At 38.8% G+C, this 17246-nt stretch overlaps 1 long non-coding RNA gene and 1 pseudogene across 1 annotated transcript; one reads left to right on the top strand and one right to left on the bottom strand.

Moving 5' to 3' along the window:
• Window positions 1-451: 451 nt before the first annotated feature.
• Window positions 452-2920, bottom strand: LOC129658014 (uncharacterized). The gene is made up of 2 exons (XR_008717221.1): window positions 1977-2920; window positions 452-1557 (listed from the first exon to the last, which is right to left on the bottom strand). It is a non-coding gene; the product is annotated as an uncharacterized LOC129658014 (long non-coding RNA).
• A 244-nt stretch (window positions 2921-3164) lies between these two features.
• LOC129658012 (UDP-GalNAc:beta-1,3-N-acetylgalactosaminyltransferase 1-like) overlaps window positions 3165-17246 on the top strand; it is a 43757-nt pseudogene continuing 29675 nt past the window's right edge.

Raw genomic sequence — 17246 nt, 5'->3', positions numbered from 1 at the left:
GAGCATAAGCGTTGCATTCACTCTCAGTTTGTCCTAAATTTGCCACTTTGTTGTTGCTGAGTCAGTCACGTCTGACTCTTTGTGACCCCATGGATTGTAGGCCGCCAGACTCCTCTGTCCATGGGATTTCTTCCCAGGCAAGAAGACGGTTCACTATAGGGACAGTAATAGTACATGGTCTGTAGGGTTGTTGTAAGGATTAAAGAAGGCAAGGACTGTAAAAACCTTGGAACAGGGCCAGGCACAGAGTAAATGTTTGGTAATGCTAGATATTGATCTTAGGTGGCTTCAGCCTGCAACGGCTTGGAGCGGGGCTTGGGTTCCCAGCCAGAGGTTGAGGCCAGGTCACAGCAGTGAAAGCACCAAATTGTAGCCACTTGCCCAGTGGTCAGTGACAAAGGCCCTGGTCCTTTGGCTTTGTAGAAAAGAATTTCCACAAAGATGAAACGTAGTGAGGCAAGTAAAATATTTATTAGGAGGCAAAAGAGTACAGTACTTGTGGATAGATACACGGGCAGGCTAAGAGGGAGAGTCCCTGAGTCGCACCCTCATGGTGGTTTGAATCACTTTTAAGGCGTATTTCTTCTAGGATTCCTTTGGTCAATCATTATGATTTGCCTGGTTCACAGTCCACGTTTGGTATATCTCAGGATCCTCCCATGTATGCACACGCATCTCTTAGCCAAGATGGATTTTATAGAAAAGGCATCTGGGTAGAGCATCCCTTGACAGAACTCTTCTTTGGCCTCCAAGAAGGCTTTCTGCACATGTGTGGTCAGAGGGCTCCTGACTTCATGAAGGAGAAATACGTGGTCTGGACAGGGCCCAGGCTCCTCGCCTTAATTGTTCTGCTATTCTCTCTTCTTGGAGTTTCAACTCACAGGAAATGAACCCTGGGGGGCCCATCTACCTCCTGCCTCAATTAGAAAATCTACCTCCTGCCTCAATACCTTTAGGAGGGCAGTTCATTTGCCTGCATGATGCAGAAAAAAGTAGCTCACATGGCTCGTTTCTTTTGCTCCTTATTTTCTGGGTCACCTGACCCTCCTTGCTGGCTTCAAGCCAAACGTGTGGTTGCAGCAGTCACAGCTGTGTGTATTCCCGTGCATGCATCAGTTTGAGAAGCATCGGAGCTCATCAACTGCCACTGCTTTCTTCCTGCTCTCTGTGCAGCAAATCTTTAATGACGACTCCCAGAAACTTCGAGCAACTCCAGCTTTTGTTGGTTCTATAGCGCCTGTGTGCTTAGTCGTGTCTGATTCTTTGTGACCCTTTGGACTCTGTCCATGGGGTTTTCCAGGCAAAAATGCCAGAGTGGGTTGCCATTTCCTCCTTCAGGGGATCTTCCCAACACAGGGATTGAACCTACATCTCCTGTATCACAGGCAGCTTCTTTACCCACTGAGCCACTAGGGAAGCCCTTGTTGGTTCTAGATTTCCCCAAAGATACTTTGTTATTCAACCTTTATAGTGTAACAGCCAGGGTCCATGGGCAGACGAGGAAAAGCAGGAACCTCCAGACTGACAGGAAACCATGCATTTTGGGTGATAATTTTCCTGGAAGCAGAAAAGAAAGGTGAGGAAAGGTGGGATCCTCTTGAGTCATGAGTGTATCCTGTTGCTCATTATGCTCTCATTACAGTAAATTTAGCCTTGCAGCTAAGAAGTACCCATCAGGCACTGACGCCTTCTGATCTAAATTAAATGAGGATGAAAATCTCTCATCCCCTTGGGATGATGGAGCTGGGATGAAAATCAGGGAATACAATCTCCCATCTCCTCCTTCCCCAGGGAATATTCCACCCCTTCATTTGTACACTTCTCACAACCGGCTTGCCAAAGAAGCCTGGAGCAGCTGTTCCTCACCTCTTCTGCCTGCTCGCCCTCTGACACTGTATCCTTGCTTAAATAAATTCTCATTTTACTTTCTTAATCTCCCTGCTTTTCTCCAAATTCTTTTACATAGAGGCAAGAACCTTAAATTCACCAGGAACAGTAGTTCTTTGAGCTGGACTTCTTTTTCTTGTATCATTAAACTTGTATTAAACAATTTTCAGGACCCAGTGCCAAGGGGGAGCCTGGGGTGGCTTGTTCACAATAATTAAGGATTTGAAGGCAATGACCGCAGAGAATTAAATCAAGTGCAGGGCCCTTCTGTTGCATGTCCGTGAAGCTGACCCTGAGTACAAACGCCGCCATCTTGAAAGCCTTTATTTTGTTTATGCCACAGTCCAGATGGGATATTCAGTTTACACAATGAGACTTCCCAGATTTTTATGCATGAAAGCTTGAATGACAGAAAGCATATAGATATTATATATGTGTGTGTGTATACAAAACACTTGTTTATTCCTTCCACAGAAAATAGTTGTAAACAAGAGGCAAGAGAGTTTATCTAAAGATCTAGATGACAGATTCTTATAGAATTAAGAAAATGATGTTTTCTCTCTGCTGGGGAAAGAGCTCAGCTCTTTTTCTTGGATTGTCTTGTGACATTTCATTTCAATGAACACCCCAGAATCTCATCTTCAGCTGGCCCCAGTGTCAGAACATGATCTCACTATTCTTAAAGGTGTTATTTACTCGTTATTTATGAAGGAGGTTGGCTGTTCACTTGTCAGTACTTCTTTCACTGTGCTATGAGAGACAGCCTCATAGGAACCGAGCTGACACTACAGCTCTTAATGGTGACTCCCCCCAGAGGCAGATTAAATCCTTATCTCCCTCTCCTGAGATAAGGATTTAATTATCAATAGTTTATTGGGAGAGGCAGCAAAAGAGGGAAGAGAAGGCAGCCCCCAAAAAGTTAAATTATTAAGCCAGCTATCCCAGCAATTGATTAGAAATGAATCACATCCAATGATTTACCAATGAGATACCATGGACCACCGAATTATCTCGCCTGAGGGCCTTTAAACTCAACGCCCATCAGTCACTGATTGAGAATTGCTGAGGGGGGCTGGGCTAGATGCAGCCAGGGCACTCCGGGATGGGAAAGGTCTCAGGGACAGGCAGATGCTGGCAGCATCTGCTACATCCTCAATATTAAGTTGGAAGGCGAGTCTACACTGCAAGAGAAAATTGGAAAGCAGACAGCTTTGGGTGCCAAGATCAGCACTACTGATCTACTACTAATTAGATGCAGAATGACATGGGGTAAGTTAGCACACAAGCCTGTTTTTCATTTATAAAATAGAAATATCACCACTAACCTACCTTTAGGGTTATCTGGGTGATTAGAACCGTATGAAGCATCAGACATAACCATTTCTATGGACAGCTGTCATTAAATTGTTTTTAAACTAGTGTTTTTCAAACTAATACATTCATAGCATTTACTTGAAAATCTTGTTAAACTGGAGAGTTTGATTCAGCATACTTGGATAGGGCATGGGGTTCTGTATTTCTAGCAAGCTTCCAGGTGATACGGATACTGCTGTTCCATGGACCATAGCTTATGCAGTAAGATTTTAAACCATTTTAAAAGTTCTTTTTAATCACTATATGTAGTAAACTGTAAAATGTTTTCTCTGAATCCTTTGAGTTTCATCATAGCAAAAAAAAGAAGAAAAAGTTTGATTGTGTTTGTGACAGCTGTTAGCCTTATATGAAACCTAACCAGCTGGGTTAATCACCACTGATAAACTTAACTGGGGTTCCCAGGGCAGTGTTACACAAGAGAGGAAGTGCAGAATGAAAAATATATAGGATAGATAAGGATTTCAGTGTTATGGGAAACTTAAGGGAAAAAAATTGCATCATTATTAGAGAATGAGGAAAAGGAAGAAAGCCCAAAGGCCTATTTCTAAGCAATCCATGACACTAATCCAAAATTAATGCAGTGTGCTTTGAGATGTCTCCTATGTACCATCCATTATGTGGTGTAGTTATGTACAAGAATGTATGTGATGTTTATAATCTGTTGAAGGGAACAGAGATACCCACGCAAAAACTAAACAGTAAAAATGTGAATAGATAGTTCTCCTAAGTAGGAGAGTTTTGTTAGGCACAGGAAGGGTATTTTGGTCTGGAATACCTAGGAAAAGTACAGTTGGAAGGGGGATTTCAACTGAGGCTTCAGAGGACAGGTGAGTCTTGGGTTCAAAATGGGAATGTATAGGGAAATGCTCATAACTCTAACAAAATGGTATTTGGCAAAACTAATACAATTATGTAAAGTTTAAAAATAAAATAAAATTAAAAAAAAAAAAAAGAAAATGTGCCTCAAAAAAGGCATTGTTTAGGAATCGATGATGTCAGTAACAGGGCTTGCTTTTGAACTGCAGCCCACAATGCACTTACTGACCTTCAGCTGAGGCAGGCAGAGGTCAAGAAACAAGTGGCCAATAGGTGTATCACACTAAGAATGTGAACACTGGAGTCAGATCTTGGTTCACACCCTGATTTCAGTAAGAACTAGCTATGTGGCTTGGAAACACTGTTCACTCTGCATCTTCTTTCTTATCCATAAAATGATGATTTCATGTTTCTAAATAGGATTGTAATGATCATTAAATGAGATAATTTGTGAAAGGTAGTACATGTGTATTCCTGAGCACAGGGCCTGGTTCATATTCAGTGTGTGAAAAATCGTATTTTTAATAGTACGTAACATGGGCTGCCATCTATGGGGTCGCACAGAGTTGGACACGACTGAAGCGACTTAGCAGCAGCAGCAGCAGAAGCAACATAACCGAAGCAGAGAGGAAACAGGCCAGCAAAAGTTTTTTAAAAAGAAGAAAGAAACCTCATTGTGGTCACAGCTGTGTGTTGTGCTTAAGTCACTTCAGTCATGTCCATTGCGGTCACAGCAGTGCTTATGACCAGGAAGTTCTAGGAGGTGAAGGGGGTCACAAAGACTGGAGAACCGAGATACCTAGAAGCACATGGCTTCAGTTTATACATCAGTCACGTGCGTGCACACACCCCTTCCCTGCCCACATACATTTTAATCCTTCCATAGGAGAAAAGGGTGGGTGAATGGCTGCTAGATGTGCTGCCCAAATCCTCAGGAATAAAGATGGTATTGCCCCACCACACTAGGGGTTCCTTCTAGCCAAAGAAAGCCACCTTGCTCACAGCCACACCCCGTTCTTGGGTGGTCCGTGTCCAGTGGCTATTGGTGCAGGGAAGTAAGCTGAGCAACTGTGAAGAACCCTGAAGCATGAGTCTATCTTCAGAAATTTCCACAGGGTTGACTGAAGCTTCGTTTAGATGGCATCACATCTCAGTTCCTCCTTCTTCCCAATTCTGTTTCCTTCCCAATTCTGTTTCCTTCCCTTCCACAAGTGATGCACCAAAGGGCTCTCCCTAATAAACCTCCTGTATGGTCATCTCCATCTTAGAGTCTGCTTGCTGGAAAATCAACCTATGACAGGGGGCAGTGCTGGTGATAACCAGAGGGTATGTAGCTCTTGGCACGAGGTGGGAGTGTAGGTATTGAGATGATCACAGCTAATGAATTTGGTTGATATACTGACAGAAGAAAATACATTAGCTGGTACCAGTTTCCACCATTGGAGAAATATGAGGGAAATACTGATTTTAAAGACAATAGAAGTGGGTGACTTTTCTAACTCTGTTGAGGCTTTGGAAAAAAGATAAACTCGGGATGAAAGGCAGAGTTTCTCATATAGAGAAGCTCTAATGTCCTTCAACAGAAGAGCTGAGAAAGTTGAAGACAAGACCCTGGAACTGGTTAGTTCATCAGAGTAGCCAAATTTCAATAGAGATTAAACTCTCAACCAAGGCAGATCTGCTATGCCCTGGTCAGGGCCCTGCTTGAGTGAAAATAAGACCCTGAAGTGTGGGATGGGCAAATACATTGGACTGATACACTCCCCCCTCCCAATCTCAACTCCAGAGTCCCAGGAGCCCTACAGAAGTAGTACGCTCATCCCTAGTCAGGGTTAGCACCTTCTTTTGTTCAAAAATAATGCAGAAGCTTTTTCCTTACAAGACAGCACCTCAGGATCTGGCCCTCCTGACCCACTTGCCCACTAGGTCTACAACTATAGGCTGCAGCCAACACAGCCAGAGGCATGCTGGGCACGAGAAGGGAGGAAAGGGACTATATCTCAAAGGATCTGCAGGATGTAGTCATCTTGTGTAAACATAAAAAGTGAAAGAAAGTGAAGTCACTCAGTAGTGTCCAACTCTGCGACCCCATGGACTGTAGCCTACCAGGTTCCTCCGTCCATGGGATTTTCCAGGCAAGAATACTGGAGTGGGTTGCCATTTCCTTCTCCAGGAGAGCTTCCTGACCCAAGGATTTAACCCAGGTCTCCCTCATTGTAGGCAGACGCTTTACCATCTGAGCCACCAGGGAAGTCCTATAAACATGAAACTGGAAGATTATAGATGAGGTTGGTTTCAGTGGATGCTGGAATATTGCTTGAACCCAGAGTTTATCAATTGGAGAGACTCTTCTAGGATATGTGATTTAAAATTCTGGCAAGGAATAGCATGAGATGGTGCAAACACTATCCTAGGGTAGCTCTGAAAAGCGTGAAAAAAAATAATAGCTCACACTGAATGGGCAAAGAAATACCAGAGTTGTCATGGCAGCTGGTAGACAAAGAAAATAAAAGGCTGAGAGAACTACATATGCCAGAGTGGGTACAGTATGTAATGCTGGAAATGCCATTACAGAATTATTATGCTCACCGATAACAGGACATCTCCAACTCCCACGATAACAGGACATCTCCAACTCCCACGTGCTCACTGTGGAGGACTGGTGGTGGCACTTCGCCATCTAAAGCCTACTCCGCCCTCCAACTGTGGGGGCATGGTTCTATCCCTAATCAGGGAACTAATAGCCCACAAGCCATGGGGCATGGCCAAAAAGGAAAACTGTGTCCCTGGGGGGAAAGAGGGGCAACTTACATAGTCCTGCCGCTGCTGCTAAGTCACTTCAGTCATGTCTGACTACAAGTACTCAAACTGTATAATCAATAGAAGTCAAGGTTGACTTGTTGCAAGGTTGACAGCAGTTTCTCCAGTGTAGTCATGATCCATCACCCAGTTTCCAGGTCTGAACCATTTTTTAGGCCTGGAACCCAAATGCTAAAGAGGTCAGATACTAACAATTTTGCCACACCGTGACAAGTGCACACAGTGATGATTCCCCTAATCTTTCCAGGTCATTACATAAACAAACGTACCTTATGAAAGAGGACCATCGGACAGGCTCTGAGTTAATATGATGCCCAGACATCTGAAGCATCATCGTTTCTCCATTAAAAATGGAGCTATATGGGAGCCAAGTAATAAATGGATTCAATGGATAAATCAACATTTCAGACTAAAGATTTGTGTCTTCCTAACATGCAGGAAAATCATGTTTTTAAAATTTCTTTCTTCCATTTCCCTTTTCTTAAAAATTTGAAATGTAGTTGACATACAATATTATGTTAGCTTCAGGCATACTACATAGTGATTTGACATTTGCTTTCACTAAGAAAATCACCACAATAAATCTAATAACCCTCTTTGCTCATACAAAGGTATTGTAATATTATTGACCATATTCCGTAAACTGTGGAATTCCGTAAAATTACATCCTTGTGGCTTACTTATTTTATAACCAGAAGCTTATATGTCTTAATTCCCTTCACCTATTTCTCCCAACCCTGGACCCTCCTTCTGTCTGGCAAACATCCATTTATTCTCTGTGTCTATGAGTCTGTTTGTTTTTGGATTCCATATATAAGTGAGATTGAATGGTATTTCTCTCTCTCTCTCTCTGACTTATTTCATAATGGTACTGAAAGTGAAATTGCTGGATCATATGGTAGTTCTAGTTTTAATTTTCTGTGAAACCTCCATATTGTTTTCCGTAGCGAGTGCAACAATTTGCATTTCCACCAACAGCGCACTAAGCTTCCCTTTGCTCCACACCCTCGCCCACATGTGTTGTGTTGGGTTGTAATACTCCTCCTCTTTCTGGGATATCAACCCTGGGGTGTGTGTGTCACATCTCTGCCTCTCCTACTCATTTTGCTGTGTATCCTTCTTTATATCATTAGTTACGGAAAATCTTATGTGCTAGTCTTCAGATCGTTCTCATAGATAGTCGTTGTATAAGTAGTTGTAGTTTTGGTGTGCCCGCAGAAGGAGGTGAGTTCAGGTGTCCCTACTTTGCCATTGTAGGGAACCTCCATTTCCCATTTACTAGGATGGTAAGAATCTTCTAGATTCATCTTTAAATTTTCTCATATTTTATGTCTTTACAATATGAAAGATTCCTTCAACTTTATATTTTAGGATTTTGTAAGCCTATTTTTGCAGTGATTTTTAAAAATCAGCTTTAATATCTATTTTAATGTATGCTGCTAAGTCGCTTCAGTCATGTCCGACTCTGTGCGACTCCAGAGATGACAGCCCACAAGGCTCCTCTGTCTCTGGGATTCTCCAGGCAAGAACACTGGAGTGGGTTGCCATTTCCTTCTCCGATGCATGAAAGTGAAAAGTGAAAGTGAAGTCACTCAGTCGTGTCCGACTCTTAGCGACCACATGGACTGCAGCCCACCAGGCTCCTCCGTCCATAGGATTTTCCAGGCAAGAGTACTGGAGTGGGGTGCCATTGCCTTCTCCAATTTTAATGTATAGTATGATATATATTCATCTGTGTATCTACCACCCAATGAAGCTATTCCAATCAAGGTATGGTATACTTCTATCACTCCCAAAAGTTCCCTCATGCCTGTTTATTATCCACATCCACCCAGACACAAGTAATTGTTGCTCTCTTTTCTGTCACTATAGTTTTCTTCTAAGAGGTCACATAAAAGGAATCATGAAGTACCTATTTGTTGGTGTCTGGCTTCTTGATTCAGCTTGTTTTTTAAATCCACAGAGTGTGTGTCAACATACAAGATTTTTATTATCAAGCAGTCTTCTATTGTGTGGATGTACCATTTGTTTACCCATCCATTTGTTAATTGACATTTGGGTTGTCCCTAGCTTTAGGCTACTGTGAACAAAGCTGCTATGAATATTTATGTACAGTTGTCTTTGTGTGGACAAGTGTTTTCATTTCTTGTTGGTATTTACTTAGAAGTAGAATGATGGGTCACATGGGAAATTTCAGTTTAACTTTATAAGGAACTGCCAAGTGGTTTTCCAAAGTGGTTGCACCACTTTATATTTGAATCAGAAATATATAAGAGTTTTAGTTGCTCTAAATTCTCATCATTGGATATTCTCAGTTTTTGTTTCTGTTTTTAGCCTTCCTATGGATTTATAATAATATGTTGTGGGTTAACATGTTTTTCCCTGATGCCTAGAACTATTGTGCACCTTTTCATATATATATTGGCCATTCTTATATCTTTTTTAAGGATCAAATTATTAGTTTGATTTAAAAACTGGTTCATTATCTTCTGATTATCCAGCTGTAAATATTCTTTATATATTCTGACACAAGTCCTTTATCAGATATATGTAAAGAATATATTTTCTACTAGTCCATGTGCTTCTTTCTTCATTTTCTTAGTGGTGATATTTGAATTACAGAAGTGTTTAATATTTATAGAGTCCACTAATCTTTCCTATTTTGTTCTTTACTGTTATATCTAAGAAATATTTGTCTACCCAGTCTGTGAAGATGTTTTTCTATGTTTTGCTGTAAAATTTTTTTAATATTTGCTTTTACATTTCAATTTATATTCAATTCAATTACCTTTTACACTTGGCATGAACTAAGAGTTGAAGTTCATGTTTTTTATAAGATAATCCAATTGTTCAAGCACTACTTATTGAAAAAACAATCTTTTTGTCATTGAATTACTTTGACACATTCAATTTCTTTAACAAATATAGGACTATTAAAACTGTTTGTTTCTTTTTATGTTTTATGGCTGTGTCTTTCAGAGAATTTGTCCATTTCATATTAAGTTGTCCAATTGTATAAATTTGTTCAGAATAGTTCCCTTTTATCCTTTTAAGGTCTTACAGTGAAGTTTCTTCTTTCATTCCTGATCTTGATCATTTGTATCTTCATTTTTTCTTGGCTAGTCTGATTAGAAGTTTAATAATTTTTCAAAAAACTGGATTTTGGTTTCATTGATTTTTTTTCCCCTGGTCTGTTTTCTATTTCATGATTCCACTCGTATTCTTATTATTTCCTACATTCTACTTAATTTTGATTCAGTCTTTTTTCCTAGCTTCTTCATGTGAAATCTTGTGTGTTGATTTTAGACTTCTATTCTTTTCTAATATAAGCCCTTAAAGCTCTAAATTTCCCTCTACTCAGTGCTTTATCTATATCCTACAAATTATGTTGTGTTGCATTTTCATTATTAATCAGGTAAAATATGTCCTAATAGTCCTTGTGATATATTGTATCATACATGTGTTATTCTAGAAGTGTGTTGTTTGATTTACAAATATTTGTGCATTTTCAGTATCCTTCTGTTATTGACTTCTAATTTTTCTGTTGTGGTCAGAGAACACATTCCATATGATTTCAATGCTTTAAATGTCTTCAGACTCTATATGGTCCAGTATATGGTCTGTTTTGGTGACTGATCCATGTGCATCTGAAAATAATATGTATTCTGTTGTTTGGGGTGTAATGTTCTATCAATGTTCTATAAATATCTATATAAAATTGGTTGATATTACTGCTTAATTCTTCTGTATTCTAATGGAATTTCCTTTATATCCTACCAACTACTGAGAGAAGAGAACTGAAATTTTCCAAGTGTTATTGTAAGTTTATCTATTTCTATTTCAATTCTGTCAGTTTTTGCTTTGTGTATTTTTGAAACTATAACTATTTACATGCACATTTATGATTGTTATTTCACATTTATAGTGAAATGACTCAGTTATCATTTTGAGATTTTTCTTTTTATCTCTAATAATATTTCTTATCCTGAAGTATCACTCTAGTTTTCTTAAAATAAACCTTGCAAGGTATAAATTTTTAATCCTTTTACCAAATTGCCAAAATTATTTATGGCAATAAACAATTAATTTATTAATAAATAAATAATAAATAAAACAATTATTTATTATCAATAAATTAAATAAATTAATTAATAAAATAATTATTTATTATTTATTTCTTGTAAATTATTATTTATTTCTTATAAACAAGAAATAAATAAACAATCATTTATTTATTCAATAAATAAAATAATTATTTATTATTTATTTCTTGTAAACAGCAAATAGTTGGATTTGGCTGTACTCTTACTCATTCTATTGAGTACTTTGTGTTTTGTTTTATAGCTACATTAGGATTGGCCACATAAATCACACAAAACTAAGGGAGATAGCAATTTCTCTGTAACACTGAATGCAAGAAATATGTACTTACTTTTCCAAAAACTAATAGCAAGTTAGTTTCTTTTCTCATCAAGATTAATTAAGAGTACCAGTACTCTCTGTTTTTATGACCCTCCTGCCCCAGTGGTCAGGAAAAATGGTGGAGACTGTTGGTTCTTAGTACTTTGGGATGTCATTGCCATTGGTCTTTGCCCAGGCCCACACGGCTCAGGGAAAAGCTGCCAGCTTTGGTGAAACTTTGTTGTTCCCTCCCCCATTGCTGAACTGAGACATGGTCCCTCCACAGGAGACTGTAAGGCTGAGATGGTTAGTGCTTCCCTTGGGTATCCAGGCAACCATCTCTACCAGGGATTCCATCATCTTTAGTGAACTTCATCAGAGTGAACCAGAATATTTTTCTCCTACTTATAAAGCACAGCCCTGAAGAGGGGAATGGCACCCACTTCAGTATTCTTGCTTGGAGAATCCCAAGGACAGAGGAGCCTGATGGGCTCAGTCCATGGGGTTGCAAAGAGTCAGACACAACAAAGCAACTAACACTTTCACTAAAGCACAGAGCCTTTATCTTTCTCTTCAAATTAGCTATCCTTATACATTTTGGCTTCTACAGTTCAGGGGAGAAGGTTGAGGCTGGATGCAGAGAAAAGTAAATATTTTCTGATTTATTTTTTCCAAGAAGAGTCCATGCTGCTGCTGCTGCTGCTAAGTCACTTCAGTCGTATCCAACTCTGTGCGACCCCATAGACGGCAGCCCTCCAGGCTCCCCCGTCCCTGGGATTCTCCAGGCAAGAACACTGGAGTGGGTTGCCATTTCCTTCTCCAGTGCAGAAAGTGAAAAGTGAAAGTGAAGTCGCTCAGTCACGTGTGACTCTTAGAGACCTGAAAGAAAAACAAAAAAAAGTGCACATGATACCAAATGAATCTCTCAGCATTTCAACTGTTACATCTTCAGGGTAAACAAAGTCATGAGTCATTCTTCACTGAGTCATAAGAAAATGTTTAATAAGACTGAGTAGGGACAGACTCTTTTTATGAAAGCTTCCAGGGCAGCCCAAGTCAGCCATGAACCAAGCCCAAGAATGGAAGGAATGACTGTGTTGCTGACCAGGGGAGGGTGGAATAGTGCTGTGATCTAGAGAAAGTCTTCCCTTGTTCCTTCCAGGAAAAGCCTGCATGGGTAACTCTCATGCTACTGTCTGCTTCCCTCTCTAGTGAATGAACTGTGTGTTCAGTGTTATTCAATTTCATGGAACCCTTGTATTCAAGATCCAAATAGAGAAGAAAACATGAAGAAAAAGAAAGAACATCCCAGTTTTTGCAGAGAATGGAGAGAAACAGCTGAAAAACAAAATACATCTTAGTTGGCTTTCTGTCTCCAAGAGGAGATAAAATGAACCAGGAAAGATGGTCATTTGTGTTTGTCAATCCTCATTTAAGCAATATTGAGCTTCAAACCTGCACAGTGTCTAGCTCATCAAATACTGAACATCACCATTAATATTGACAGCACAAAGACTAAGTCATGTTTGACTCTTTGCAACCCCATGTACCGTAGCCCACCAGACTCTTCTGTCCTTAGGATTCTCCAGGCAAGAATACTGGAGTGGGTTGCCATGCCCTCCTGGTTATGTAACAGATGAGATTACTTATAGCACAGTACATGCGTGTCACAAGGTACTCGCTTGCTCACAGGCTACTCTGTGCGGTACACCTGTATTAGCGTCACTGTGAAAGCCCTGGCTGCTGCTGCATCAGAACTACATTGGAGCAACATCATGGTTATATTATATGAGATTATGTTATGGCCACATTATGGCTACCTTATGGTTATGCTATGGCTGCTGTGTCAGCCAGGAAAGAGGCTGTGTTATGGCTGCTGTGCCAGCCAGGAGAGAATAAATGTGTCTGCATTTCCTATGGCTCCTCGAGTCTTCTTCCAGCCTCTTAGCTTGAGCCTTGCCTATCCTGGGTTCAGCGAACAGTGTGAACACCAAGACAATTGGCATCGTGAACAGGATCAGCCAGACAGATACTATTCTCCATAGTGGCTGTACCAGTTTACATTCCCATCAACAGTGCACAAGCTTTCCCTTTCCTCTACATCCTCTCCAACACTTGTCTATTGGTTTTTGATGATAGCCATCTAACAGGTGTGACGTGATACCTCACTATGGTTTTGATTTACATTTCCTGGATGATTAGTCGAGCACTTTCTCATGTACCTGTTGGCCATTTGTGTATCTTATTTGAAAAAACAAAAATCTATTCAGGTTCTTTGCCCATTTTAAAATCAGATTATTTGGGTTTTGGCCATTGAGCTGTATGAGTTTTTATATGTGTTGGTGATTAACTCCTTATCAAGATCTATGATTTGCAAATATTTTTCTCCCATTCTATAGTTTGCCTTTTCATTTTGTTGGTTGTTTCTTCTGATATGGTTATGCTTATTAATTTTTGTTGCTTGTGATGTTATATAAAAAATTGTTACTAAGACCAATGTAAAAGAGCTGTTCCCCATGTTTTCTCCTGGGGTTTTTATGATTTCAAGTCTTACGTTTTAAGCTTTTAGCTCATTTCAAGTTAATTTATTATTTTTTAATTTAAAAAATGTATTGAAGTATAGTTATTTACAATGTTGTATTAGTTTCAAGTATACAGCAAAGTGGTTCTGTTTTTTTGTTTTGTTTTGTTTTTTTGCTATACAGTAGATCCTTGTTGGTTATCTACTTTCTATATAGTAATGTGTATATGGTAATCACAAACTCCTAATTTATCTCTCCTCCCTTTCTGCTTTGGTAACCATAAGTTTGTCTTCTGTGTTTGTGGATCTATTTCTCTTTTGTATGAGTTCATGTGGTTTTTTTTTTTTTTTTTTGATTCCACATACAAACGATATCATGTGGTGTTTGTCTTTCTTTGGCTTACTTCACTTAGTATGATAATCTCTAGGTCCATCTATGTTGTTGCAAACAGCATTATTTCACTCATTCTTATGGCTGAGTAGTATTCCATTGAATATACATACCGCTTCTTTATCCAGTCACCTGTCATGGACATTTAGGGTGTTTCCATGTCTTGGCTATTGTGAACAGTGCTGCTACGAACATAGGGGTGCATGTATCTTTTTGAATTGTAGTTTTGTCTAAGTATATGCCCAGGAGTGTGATTGCTGGATCATATAGCGATTCTACTTTTAGTTTTACTGTTTTCCATAGTGGCTAAACCAACTTACATTTCCACCAACAGTGTATTAGGGTTCTCTTTTCTTCACGCCCCCTCCTGCATTTGTTATTTGTAAACTTTTTTAATAATGGCCATTCTGGCTGGTGTGAGATGGTATCTCATGGGAGTCTTGATTTACATTTCTGTAATGATTAGTGATGATGAGAATCTTTTTAGGTACGTACTTGCCATCTGTAGTCTTCTTTGGGGAAATGTCTATAAAGGTCTTCTGCCCATTTTTCAATTGGGCTTTTGTTGTTGTTGTTGAGCTGTATGATCTGTTTGTATATTTTGGAGATGAAGCCCTTGTTTATTGCAAAATTTGCAAATATTTTCTCCCATTCTGTAGGTTACCTTTTTGGTTTCTTTTTTCTAATGGTTTCCTTTGCTGTGCAAAAGCTTGTGAGTTGGATTAGGTCCCACTTCTTTATTTTTGCTTTTATTTATATTGTCTTGGAAGACTGACCTAAGAAAACATTGGTACAATTTATGTCAGAGAATGTATTACCTATGCTCTTTTCTAGGAGTTTTATGGTGTCACGTCCTATGTTTAAATCTTTAAGCCATTTTGAGTTTATTTTTGTATATGGTGTCAGGCTGTGTTCTAACTTCATTGATTTACCTGCAACTGTCCACCTTTTTCAGTTCCACTTGCTGAAGAGACTGTATTTTTCCTGCTTTATATTCTTGCCTCCTTTGTCAACGATTAATTGACTGTAGATGTGTAGGTTTATTTTGAGCTCTCTATTCTGTTCCATTTATCCATATGCCTGTTTTTGTACCAGTACCTCACTGTTTTGATTACTGTAGCTTTGAACAAGGCTGGAAGAGCTATGCCTCCTGTTTTGCTTTTTAACCCTCAGGATTGCTCTAGCAATTCTGGGGCTTTTCCTAGATATTTTATTCTTTTTGATGTGATAATAAGTGGGATGTTTCCTTAATTTCTCTTTATGATCTTTTGTTGTTAGTATATAGAAATGCAGCAGATATCTGTGTATTAATTTTGTATCCTGAAACTTTGCTAAGTTCATTGATGAGCTCTAGTAGTTTTCTGGTAGCATCTCTAGGATTTTCTACATATAATATGTTATCTATAAACAGTGACAATTTTACTTCTTCCTTTACAATTTGAATTCCTTTTATTTCTTTTTCTTCTCTGACTGTTATTGCTAAAACTATGTTAAATACAAGTGGTGAAGGTGGACATCCTTGTCTTGTTCCTGATCTTAGAGGAAATGCTTTCAGCTTTTCATGGTTGAGTATGATGTCAGCTCTGAGTTTGTCATATAAGGGCTTTATTAGGTTGAGGTATGTTGTCTCTATGAGCACTTTCTGGAGACTTTTTTTTAATATAATAAATGGTGTTGAATTTTGTCAAAACCTTTATCTGCATCTATTGAGATGATCATTTGGTTTTTGTCCTTCAATTTGTTAATGTGGTGTATCACACTGATTGATTTGTGTGTATTGAAGAATCTTTGCATCCTTTGGATAAATCCCACTTAATCATGGTGTATGATCCTTTTAATATATTGTTGGATTTGATTTGCTAGTACTTTGTTGAGGATTTTTGCATCTATATTCATCAGTGATATTGGCCTAGAATTTTCTTTTCTTACAGTATCTTTGTCTAGTTTTGATTTTATTATGTGGTGGCCTCATAGAATGAGTTTGGAAGTGTTCCTTCCTCTGCAGTTTTTTGGAAGACTTTCAGATAGAATTTGTCTTTGAAGCCATCTGGCCCTGGACTTTTGTTTGTTGGAAATTTTAAAATCACAATTTGAATTTGATTATTTATGATTGATCTGTTCATATTTCATTTCTTCCTGGTTGAGTCTGAGGAGATTGTACTTTTTTAAAGATTTGCTCATTTCTTCCAGGTTGTCCATTTTATTGGCATGTAGGTGCTCGTAGTAGTCTCTTGTGGTCCTTTTTATTTATATAATAACAGTTGTAACTTCTTCTTTTTTATTTCTAATTTTATTGATGTGGGCCCTCCCTTTTTTTCTTGATGTGTCTGGCTAAAGGTTCAAGGTTCTCAATTTCGTTTATGTTTTCAGAGAACCAGCTTTTAGTTTCAATGATCTTTTCTATTGTTTTCTTCATTTGTATGTCATTTATTTCTGCTCTGATCTTTATGATTATTTTCTGTCTTTTGACTTTGAGTTTTGTTTGTTCTAGCTCTAGTTGCTTTAGGTGTAAGGCTAGGTTTTTATTTGAGATTTTTCTTGTTTCCTGAGGTGAGCTTGTACTGATATAAACATCTCTTAGAACTGCTTTTGCTGTGTCCCATACATTTTGGATCAAAATATTTTCATTTTCATTTATCTCTAGGTATTTTTTTAATTTTCTCTCTGATCATTTCCAGCTAGCTTTTGTGAGTGGCATAAGATAGGGGTCAGGTTTCATTCTTCTGCATGTGATTATCCCAACACCACTTATGAAGAGACTATGCCTTCCCTTGAATATTCTTGGCTCTTATGTCAAATATTAGTTGACTATATATGTAAGGGTTTGTTTCTGGTCCCTTAGTCCTCTTCCATTTGTCCATGTGTCTATTTTTATGCCGGTGCCATATTACTTTGATTACCAAAGATTTGCAGTATAGTTTGAAACCAGGTAGTGTGATTCCTCCAACTTTCTATTCTTTCTCAGGATGGCTTTGGCTATTGGTGGTCTTTTGTGGTTCCATATGACTTTTAGGATTGTTGTTGTTTTCTATGAAA

Source organism: Bubalus kerabau, chromosome 7, assembly GCF_029407905.1.
Source record: "Bubalus kerabau isolate K-KA32 ecotype Philippines breed swamp buffalo chromosome 7, PCC_UOA_SB_1v2, whole genome shotgun sequence".
In the NCBI taxonomy this organism is placed as follows: Eukaryota; Metazoa; Chordata; class Mammalia; order Artiodactyla; family Bovidae; genus Bubalus; species Bubalus kerabau.
This window is presented reverse-complemented; position numbering and strand designations above follow the sequence as displayed.